Genomic DNA, 10,638 nt, shown 5'->3' on the forward strand with positions numbered 1-10,638 from the left:
TCAGTTTTGCTGTTAGTGGTCTGACTGACCAGTGGATGGTGGGAAATTGTAATAAAGATTATAGACAAATTTGCAGGAATGGTGGATCTATTTTGATGTTTGTTCGGGGACCATCTGTTCCAAATTGGATTTGCTCACCCCTGCTATGGGATGCAATTTGGCTGATGTATATGGGAAATGATAATGTGTTATGATACACCACAAAACACTCTCCTTTTCCATGAATGTCATAAATTGTGTCGTTTATGGGAGATATTTGAAAAAATGTTGTATGTAAAGCAAGTGTAAAACTTGACACAAAAATATATAGCTGAATTTTTTTTGCCTCTCTTCAGACTACTTGTTGAATGTCATTGGCCTGTCTCTTCTGAATTTGGAATGATACCTACACCCCCCATTTCCAAATGTAGAAATCCACCCACACCAAAGGAATACAGTGGTTAGACTAGACCATGATGCTCAGAGGGGTAAATAGCAACATCATGGTGAACCATTTTTGCTCTTGTATCTTCCAGGTTTCATTGAAGATTTTCTGTTACTCGCACAGTCCTACAAGAAAGCTGAATGGAAAATGTGAACTGCCAAATAAAATGAAGAGGGCGAACAAAAGAGGAAAAGAAAAAAATACAGTGGAAAAAGGCTTGTTTGCACTACGTTTTTTGCGAACTTTGAAAGAGTACGTGAGAAAGAAACAGTTATTTTATTGTGACCTAGTTCTTCAAATGTAACTTTATTTTTGTAATCAAGTGTGAATTTACCCTAGTCGTATAATCCCATGTAGATTCCACCAAAAAAAGAAGAGACACTCTGATCTAAGTATAATCTCAACGGAAAAAAGTTTTATTTTATTGTTTTAATCGTCATGTGTATATAGTGTATTTCTTGTAAAGTTTATAACTAACTTTGGGATTTCAAAAAAAGGGGACTGCACAGCATTTGATGGGCTGTGCTGGGCATGGCTTTGACTAAAAAAACCGAAAGTGTTGAGTCGGTGCGGGAAGGGTGCCAGTTATCACTTTGCTGCAGTCCTCGTTTTTAGCAATTATTTTTGTAATTGGACACATTTTCGATTGAAAAATGACGGAAGACAAGACTGTTCAGGCGATTTTGATGCCAAGTTGGGGATTTGGATTTTTTGTGAACAGTACATGGAGAACGACTACTATGGTAATACATTTTAACCCCTCCACCCCTATTTCCCTGTAAATAGGTCAAACCGTCTTATTGGAAACAACTGGGATGTACCAAAGCGTGTTGGTGAACAAGGGTTTTAACCTGTTCACCCCTATTTCCTGTAAACAGGTCCACTACATGCATTGGTAACAATGCATTTTGGACCAAACCATGGTGGTGAAGGGGTTAAAATATTCTGATCTTCACCAGTGAGTTGTCATTTTAGTTTCTCAAAATTGTAAACTTTATGCTGGCTGTAAATTTGATATCACATCCAAATATATACTGATCTAGGTCTTTCAATGATAGCGGCTGCTAACACCATTGTTTTAATTCACCCTTGGACGTAAATAGCACCGGCCAGAATCTCGATTAGAATCTGACATTGGCGGCAAGTCGGTGAACTCACAACAGGCAGCCTTGTGTTGATGCAACAGATGCTAGGTTATCTGGGGTGACCTCAGCCTTGACTGGCATAACAAGTGGACTCCATATTTGGAGACGTAACACTCCAATGAATTGGGTGTAATGCCACTGTACCGGCCTTTGACCCCAAGAACCATGAGAAACTTGATTCTTTAGGTTCTGTGGGGATTTTCGGTCGTCGGAGATACGTCAAGTGTGTTCAAGTTTGCTCCTCAAGCGAGGATTTTCAGTTTATGTGAAGCAAATTCTTGCAGTGGAGGAGAAGAACAAACATACACTTTGTACCATGGTAGTCGTTGGCTGTGCTGAACTATCGGAGTGGAAGATTCCATTACATCACGTCATGTTGTTGTTTGGTGCATTGTCCAATAGTAAACACTTGTCAATGATACAGTTTTTTGTGGCCTTAATATGTACAGACTGTGAAATTTCCAATGCACCAGTCACACCATCGGCAGACTTGTTATGCCGAAGGTTGTATGACAGAATTTGTAACCGTGTTGTTGGTGCCACAGTTTATTTAGCAAAATATTGATCGTGATCAAATAATAAGAACAGATTCTTTTGAAGCACAGATATCAATATTTTTCAAAGTTTTGGTGGGAAGTTGAGACGGATACTAAAATTTGGCTGAAAGATTTTGACAACAGGCACTGACTTTGTATGATGAGAGACTGGGAAGAATTCATTGAAATCTGAATTGCCAAGATATGCTTTGGCCGTGTTCTTATTGAGGTCAGCAATAGTAGCAGTAGTACAACCCTGTAAATGTTTTGCGTGCGGAGTCTGTTGTTTTACCGCACAAGTTAGAGCAGAATGATTCATGAGGTTCGTACAGTGCCTTTGCCCTGTGTGGAAAATGTAATTACATGTACACACCAACGGTGAATGTCTCTGTTGTGAGAGTCCCTTCCTGCCTGTGACAGCTTTTTTTGTCGGCAAGTGTGCGGTGGAAGGTCAAAGGTCAAAGTGCACAATTGGAGGACTGGAAATTAAACCGGCTCTACGAGATTTGCCTGGCAGCTGATAACCATGTTGTTTTTTTTAATAGTGACATATAGCTTGTTTGTAGCTTCATGTCACCTGCAAAATTTGCCTTTTCATGAGGAGATGAAGTTGAATTAGTTTTATCACAGATTTCAGGAAGAACTCTCACTCGAAAGTAAATTACACATCTGGCAGGGAAACAGGATTGGCCAAAAAATGCTGCGTATAGTGAAGTACACTACGTTTATTGGCCAATAACCAACAGTTTAAAATATTTTCGTTCAATCAGGGATGCCTTTTCTATGGATTTCATCCAGTGTTGCGTTCGGATAGAATTAGAGTGTTGTGCAGCGTCACTCGCTGTCAGCACTGACTCTCACTAACCTTTACAGCAAGATTGCGGGTGCTCAAATTTTGAATACGTAGTGTCACTTTGAATCAAAGGGAAAACGCCACCTGTACATGTAAATTAGTTGGATCATTCCATTGTACAAGAGAGGTAATGTGGGTACAAGTCAGCTGATCATAACACTTTTGTATGTAGAGATATGTAAACTATTATAATATGCTTCTCATCTTTTGGTAGTTGTTCTCTGTCAAGAATTTCTGTTTTTAACTTCTACTGTTGTTGAAGGTTGTGATGGGAAAAATCCCTCCAACAAATGAGGAAATCCCAAATGAGCTTGTAAAGGCTCTCATGTGAGACATAAACATATATGTTGACTTAGATTATTTTTCAACAAAGTTTGAAGATAATTTGTGTGTGAAAAATTATTTTTCAACAAAGATTGAAGATAATTTGTGTGTGAAATGACCTAAGTTTGTGTCCACATATATGGTAGGCAAGCCTGGACATATAATTCTGTCAATTTTTAAGTTTGAACTTTTCGGTAGCGTGCAAGCGGGGAGAAGAAATGATCCCAGGATACATTAACCTGTTCACCCCCAATTCCGTGTAAACAGGTCCGCAATCACCATTTAAGACAATGGGTTTGGGGCAAACCATGGTGGTGAAAGGGTTAAACTAATTTATGACTGTCGGGAGGACAATCACAAGGTTATAACAGTGTGCAAGACACAAGGAATAGAATTTTCTTTCAAATTTTCATCTTTAATATCTTTGTGTCAGAAAGAGTAGACAGTGACTATGTTTCTTTCTTTGAAATTGAATTGCTCTGAGCGATGTAACGTTTCCTGTCAACTTTTGAAATTTTGTGCTGAATGTGTTGACAAACAGCAGCTGTTGCATTCTGGGATTAACCTGTAATTGTAAAGGTTAAAATGTATCCCTATTGCTTGATAAGAGTGGAGTGTTCACAAAAGAAAATAACCAAAAAAAATTTCAAAAATAGTTTTGCTTTTTTTCAAACTTTAAGAGAAAAGGTTTAAAAAAATACTACTTCCCTCGTTTTTCAAGTTCAATTCTGAAAGCATTACCAGAAAAAATATTCTCTTGGTGTTATGTAGCGTTTCTTGGGGAATTATGGGTAATTGGTACAATTTGCATATGAAGGGGGCATCAGTGGGTTATAGTTTGGTCAATTTGTGCCACATTTTCAAAGTACTGCTAAAAATCCTTGTAGCAAAAGAAGTAAATCATAAAGTCATAGCAGTGTGACAACCAACCAATCTTTAGTTTTTACTCTTGAAACTTATATATTATTAGATAATTACAGAGACAGGACACACACCAGTATCATTATTGTTAATACTTCTTGTGTATTTAGTGACAATTGGAGAATTTTTAAGGGTTATTATTCAAACGGATTGACATACATTTATGGGGTATATCCTATTCATTTTTAAGATGTAGTCTTGTTAACTATAGACTGTGTGAGCATCCTTATTTTTCCACCGTGTAGGTAATACACATATTGAAGTTTGATTTTATGGTACTTTCCAGCGTTTGGAAATACTCTTTTTCTGTGAACAGGAGTCTAATATTGTGTTTCTTTCTTTTTCTTTTTTTAAATGTATCTTATAGAAGAAGAAAAGAGAAAACTGTATCAATTATCATGATAAATTTAATTTACCCTTTGCGAGTTTTGTTGTGTTGGAAAAATACAATCATCCCCCTTTGTATTTTGTCTGCTATACTGTTAGCAATTGTATGTGATACAATCAAGCATATCTAGCTTCATTTTGTTGGGGGGATAGGGAGGCTTATGTGTGAAAATACACATGCCCGGGGGAACCATTTATGATAAGGTACATTTATCTAGGGATTAAATTCCATAGGTACTTTCTCATTGAAATTTAACCAATAGACTTCCAAATTAGCTTTTGCTCAATAAATGAAATATGGTGATTATTGTCATATCTTGATTTCTTGAAAATGTTACAGTCACAATTCAGATTACCATGTTATTTGTATGAAATTTTATTATGATCAGAAGTGTATGCTAGAAAATGCATCTCCATATACGAAAATACGTACGAGTACTTCAGTGTACATTCTTGCGAGAAAAGTTTGAATGTAGTGGGCAGTGATAGCAGTGACTACAGATTTGATGTGACCGTCTTAAGATGCCTATCACATAACCAACATTGAATTCTATTTTCCATTTTCAGCATGGCTTCTGAGCATATGAATACAAATTCAATATGGCTGCCATCCATATGCTAATTTGGCTTTCAATATGGCCGCCAAGGTCACTGATCTGCAGTCATTCCTAATTGTTATAGGTCACTCTCTAACAGGATTGACTTCAGACCACTTATATCAGAAAAAGTAAAGTAGCCCAAATTCGATTGAACCTTTTTCTGTGACAAATTATTTTAAGAGTAAACCAAGTCCAAATTTTTTGCTGTGTTAAAAACTCTATTATGCCTATCACAGAAGAGCTATCTCGGGTATTTTCCTGGACGCCCCATTTAAGTTTATAACATTATGTTGTATTAATGACATGGTGAGAGATATGTTAGATTACAGTTCAAAGGCCATTTCTTTTTGAACTCCTAGATTTTGCTTGTACATATTGCCAATAAATCAGATTAATAATAGTATTGCCTTTTTTCCCTACGTATCCATGGAAACCATTTATACTTGTACTTTCTGAATTCAGAGAGTTCTATATAAAATTCTATCAAGATATTTGAAGATTATTGTGTCATGTGTGATTTTTTTCTTTCCGTGTCTTTTCTTGGGAAGAGAGGGGGACATGTCTTGACAACTTTTGCACTGGAAGCCTCCTCCCCTTGATGTGTAATTGTGGTCATATTTGTGTGAGGCAATATTGGGAAGAGTTTTACAGTGAAATAGGTCAACCATGGGATTAACCCTTTGAGTGCCAAAATTTTTCCCGCCAAAATTTTAATGGAACAGTTTGAAAATTTGTATGCATTTTTCTGTAATTTCTTTGATATTTCTGGACTGTTTTGACATGATTTCTCATTGGCGTAAGTTTTTTATCATAATTTCTGAAAAAAAAATGAATGGAATTGTTCGGGTTTTATTTCACAAAAGTGACAAAATTTGACTTTGGCACTCAATGGGGTAAAACAACTAGGGATCGTTTGGCCTTGGCTTTTGAGAGTCATTCTGATGAAACGTGATGCACTGAAGTATTTTAAGGAGGATGAACGTCGCATCGACTTGGCCATCATGAACATATTTTTCAACAACTTATACCATCAGTCAAGAAGTAACAACCAGACATTGACATTTCATAAACACCCTTGAAAAGGACATCAAATTCATTTCCGTCTTTTTTTTTTCTTTCCAGCCGCATGCAAATGTCATGACCTATCGCCAATGGCCAGATAAATTTCTGATTGGAGGAGCCACATTAAGTCTTATGTAGCAGATGTGTGCTATTTTACCCCTCCCCCCCCACCCCCCTGGAAAAAATATAGTCTAGAGATTTCTATACCATGGGACAGAAGTAAAACTGCATATTGTCTGAGTTAAAGCTTTATCCAAAATTTTAATCAAATTGATTGATATTCAAATATGACATAAGGGTTTCTGCAAGACCATAGGCCGGAAGAGAGCAGTCAATATATTAATGAAGTGTTGGTTAAATTTGAGAATATTTTTTTTCATGATTTTCATCGTGTACTATAGTATTTGACCCTTACAAACAAATTGGTTCACAGAAATGAATCGTGTATCGAAAACTTGTCAACTGTTTCCTCACATTCAGAAAGACAGACGTCAATCCGAAACAAACATCTGTACGATATTAAGTTAAATAATCGGTAGAGCATACAGTTCCCAACCAGTTGTACCCTGTCTTTCTTCCACAGCTAAAGGTGATCAAAATAAGCGGGGGGGGGGGGGGGGGGGGGGGGGGAGGGAGAATGTTCAGAGAAGATTTTATGGAGACAACCACATACTCAGCTTTTGAAATAAAAAGTGCCGCCGTACCAAACTGATGGAACCTAAAAACAAGCTTGAGTGGGTGATTTATGCATGACCTGCCGCGTACGGTAATGCACATGTATGTTTATCTTGAGACAGTCCAAAATTGAATGTCCACACTCTGACCAACCCCTGCTAATGGTCAATCCCTGAGGGTTTCGACAAAATCTGATTAGATCTTCGAGGTGGTCTTGCCACCTCACAGTCACATGTACATGCTACATGAGCCATGGCAAAGTTGATAAATACATTACACAAAGTCGTTTGGAACGATCGAAAGATCGTTACTTGATAAAATACAATTGTTTGAATACCGAGGATAGGAACGTTCAGGCATATCTGCAGAAAACTGGGCCTTATCCTCCTATTGGGTACGAATCAACGCTATTCTGAGGATGCTTCTCAGTAAAACGTCCTCAAAGTAGAGTTAAGTGTATATAAACGAAGCCCGCCGTAGTCTACGTATTCTTCATCTTACACAAATGTAACCCAGACGAATTTTTGTGTTTCAAAATCCAGAAAATCCCAAGAATCAGAATAGGAATACACGTAGGAAGAGGGAGCGTGGGGGACAATTATACCATCCCCACCCTGCTACAATGGAGGGAGGGGGGCGTGTTGCCCCTAACCTTTTTAACCATTCCTTATCTTAAAGGAGCCCAGCCAGTCCAAAATAGCAATTTTCGCCTGCCCTCTACACCAATACAAATAACATTGGTTCAAAGTATGGAGTTTTCTCCATTCGATAAAGGTCTGTCCTCTCTTTAAGATTTGGCAATTTTTTCCTACCCACCCATCAGTTTCCCCCTCTGCCAATCTCCGCCTAGCCTAGATTCTTTCCGTCCGCTTGCCTCCGTACCTCCGTCCCCCCGGAGGTACGGAGGCAAGCGGACGGAAAGAATCTAGGCTAATCTCCGCCTGGAAAACTCCTCACACTGGTTCACTGTCATACAAAAGCTTCCCATTGCACTCTCCGCCCGTACTTCAAACAACCCAATAAAATGCTTCTTGTGCGCCGATTGGGAACAAACGTGTAACCTGCTCCACCCTCCCCCTAATCCCCGACCAAAATTAAGTTCTCCCATATCTTTGTTTTACACACCCTGCTACGGACAACCGTATACTCTTGGGACTTTGCATTGAGGTATGGTGAGACGGAAGGCACACCACTCAGCCGTTGCTAGGGTCTAGTTTTCTGTGGCTAAGTTGGACCTCCACACACGGGAATGGGTTGAAAAGGTCTGCGCCTCAGACACATCATATAACCAAATGATATGGAGCGGCATTGAAATATCGAACACAGTCGCTTGGTGGGCTATTCAGCTCTGGGACTATTCGACCCATAGACGAGTGTACAGAAGCGAGAAACACCTCGCTTCCGTACACTCTATGGGGCGAATAGTCCCAGAGCTGAATAGCCCACCAAGGGACTGTGTATCGAAGAATGTCCTTGCCTGCTTCTGGATGATTCATGCCTATGTGCTAATTTTCTTCGTCGCACACCCGTTGAATACTGTTTTACTGAACGACCTCTCGCATTAAGGTAGTATGCGCCTCGAAAGTGAAAGACTTAAACTTTTGCTCAAATTTTCCTGAATGAAACTTTAAACCATTCTCTTAGCAAAGCGACAAAGAAAATCGGCGGTCACCGTGCAAAGTTTGGAAACAGCGAAACAAATTACCCAACATTTTGCAATATTTGAAATTTAAAATGGCAGCCATTCCCGTGTTAACACTATGGGGAAAATATTATTTTGGATGTTCGAAATACTAAGCCCTTGAAAGCTTTTCTTTCTCCAAGAGCTTTAAAATGAGCCCCCAAAAGTGGTAGATCAGAAAAGAATAGAAATTCGGGAGTCCGAAATTCTGTCCCAGAGGCGCGTTGTACCTTAAACCACGGAGATTGGAGGAATGTTTGCAGTGCACAACCAGTTAATAAAACTGCTATAGTTTCTCTACATACACCTGTTAGGTCTCAAAATGCTGTTCTTCCAGACAGTATTTTTCCCCTTGCCTGCTAAACCCTTTTTCATGAAATGTCCGATCTTGTTTTTGATCACTGGTGCGATGCCCTACATTTCTGAGTTGAACCCCAGTGTAATCTCGTATCACGCGAGTTTGCTATCTCGGGCGATTAGAAGAAGAACATGCTGGTTCGTGTCATCGCGTTTTTTTCTCAAGTACAACGCAAGGCAAAGTGGCAGAGTCACCTTATCGGCAAAATATCGCGCAAGTTGACGCGGAGAGCGCGGATTCAAATTGCGCGATAGAGGCGACGAAAGATGCGATAGTATCTCGCCCTGTAATTGAAGTCTAACCGTGATCGGAATCACCGATACTCGGGGTGTCAAGGGATAACAGGGAATGGTACGGCTTAGAACACGGTAGAGTTACTTCAAAACTGAAATGGCGTATATCTTAGTTGTATTCTGTGCGTGATTGTGGCAGAGGCAGACCAGCGATTGGTTCAAAGCAAAGAGTTTGGCTGAAATGATAGTAAGGCAAAAAAATTGTGTTGTTCCGATAACATGGTTTTCAAAAATAGGGTAGGTAGGTCGGCAGGAATTTTTTTTCCAAAATATTTTTGATTTTAAATATGAATATTCAGGGTTCAGGGAGGTCAAAAACTGGCCACAACATTTCCAGAAAAAAATGTATCATGCATATTAAAGGAAAGAAACACAAAAGACATCCTTGTTCCTGCAAAAATCACACACCAAGTTACGTGATTTTACTGGGTTTTTTCTTTCTTTTTATTTACTTCCGTGTTTAAAAAGTTTGGGGTCGGCAGGTAACAAATAGGGTAGGTCGTCTTATCGGAACAACACAATTTTTTTTTTGTTCGGCTTTACAATCTTATGATCAGTATCATATAGCGGACCAAGAATAAAATCAACGGGAGTACTTATGCTATCTTCACAAAAAAACGGGGAGGGGGCTGAAGGGACTCGGGGGATTCGAAATTTTTTGGGTATATAGTAGAGAGGGACCTGAAAATGTTTTGGTTCCCTTTTACTTTTTACATTTTTCGATTTCAAGGTTTGTCAATGAAAAATGAATAACATTTGAATGTCATGCAATTGTTTTAATGTTAGTAATAATTAAACAAAATCTAGAACAATTTTGTTACGTTTCATGATAACTTTTATCTCGCAAACATCTAAACATGTATGAATTATTGTTAAAATAACACATTGGCCTAGTATCGGGGCAGAAGCTGCCACTGTTGATAATTTTTTTCAATATTTCTGTGCAATATCAAAAACAGTTTCTTGCCGTTTCCCTACGGCATGCTGCTGAAACACACAATCTTCAGTTTGTCATCAAAGCCTGTATATATGAATCTGTCTAGGGTGATAATTGAATTAGAGTCCACACTGAAATTTCATTTAATTGTCAATGATACAAATGCACGGTACAAATACACAGGCTGTGTACAGCTGAATATTGGACAGTTCAAAATGCTGTAGGGAGTAGAACAAGGACCCAGGTGTATAAACAAACCAAAAACATTCCCAAAATTATCAAAGTTAATACTGCTGCCCTGCTACTGCAATGTCACTGTCACTGCATACCGGCAGTGACAGAGATAGCTCTAAATGTAAAGTTACTGTAGTTGAAGAAAAGTTTGGGTCAAATGACGCTCATGACAGCGAGATATACACGAGGTCAGGCGAGAGAGCAACACA

At 38.8% G+C, this 10,638-nt stretch overlaps 1 protein-coding gene across 2 annotated transcripts in view; it reads left to right on the forward strand.

Annotated features, from left to right (window-relative positions):
* LOC139142455 (forkhead box protein O-like) overlaps positions 1-5,686 on the forward strand; it is a 45,855-nt gene extending 40,169 nt beyond the window's left edge. For both annotated transcript variants that reach the window (XM_070712395.1, XM_070712394.1), the window contains one exon: positions 516-5,686. The gene's annotated coding sequence lies outside the window, so the exon portion shown is untranslated. The remainder of the gene's footprint in view (positions 1-515) is intronic.
* The last annotated feature ends 4,952 nt before the right edge of the window (positions 5,687-10,638 follow it).

This window comes from Ptychodera flava, chromosome 10 (genome assembly GCF_041260155.1).
Source record: "Ptychodera flava strain L36383 chromosome 10, AS_Pfla_20210202, whole genome shotgun sequence".
Classification (NCBI taxonomy): Eukaryota; Metazoa; Hemichordata; class Enteropneusta; family Ptychoderidae; genus Ptychodera; species Ptychodera flava.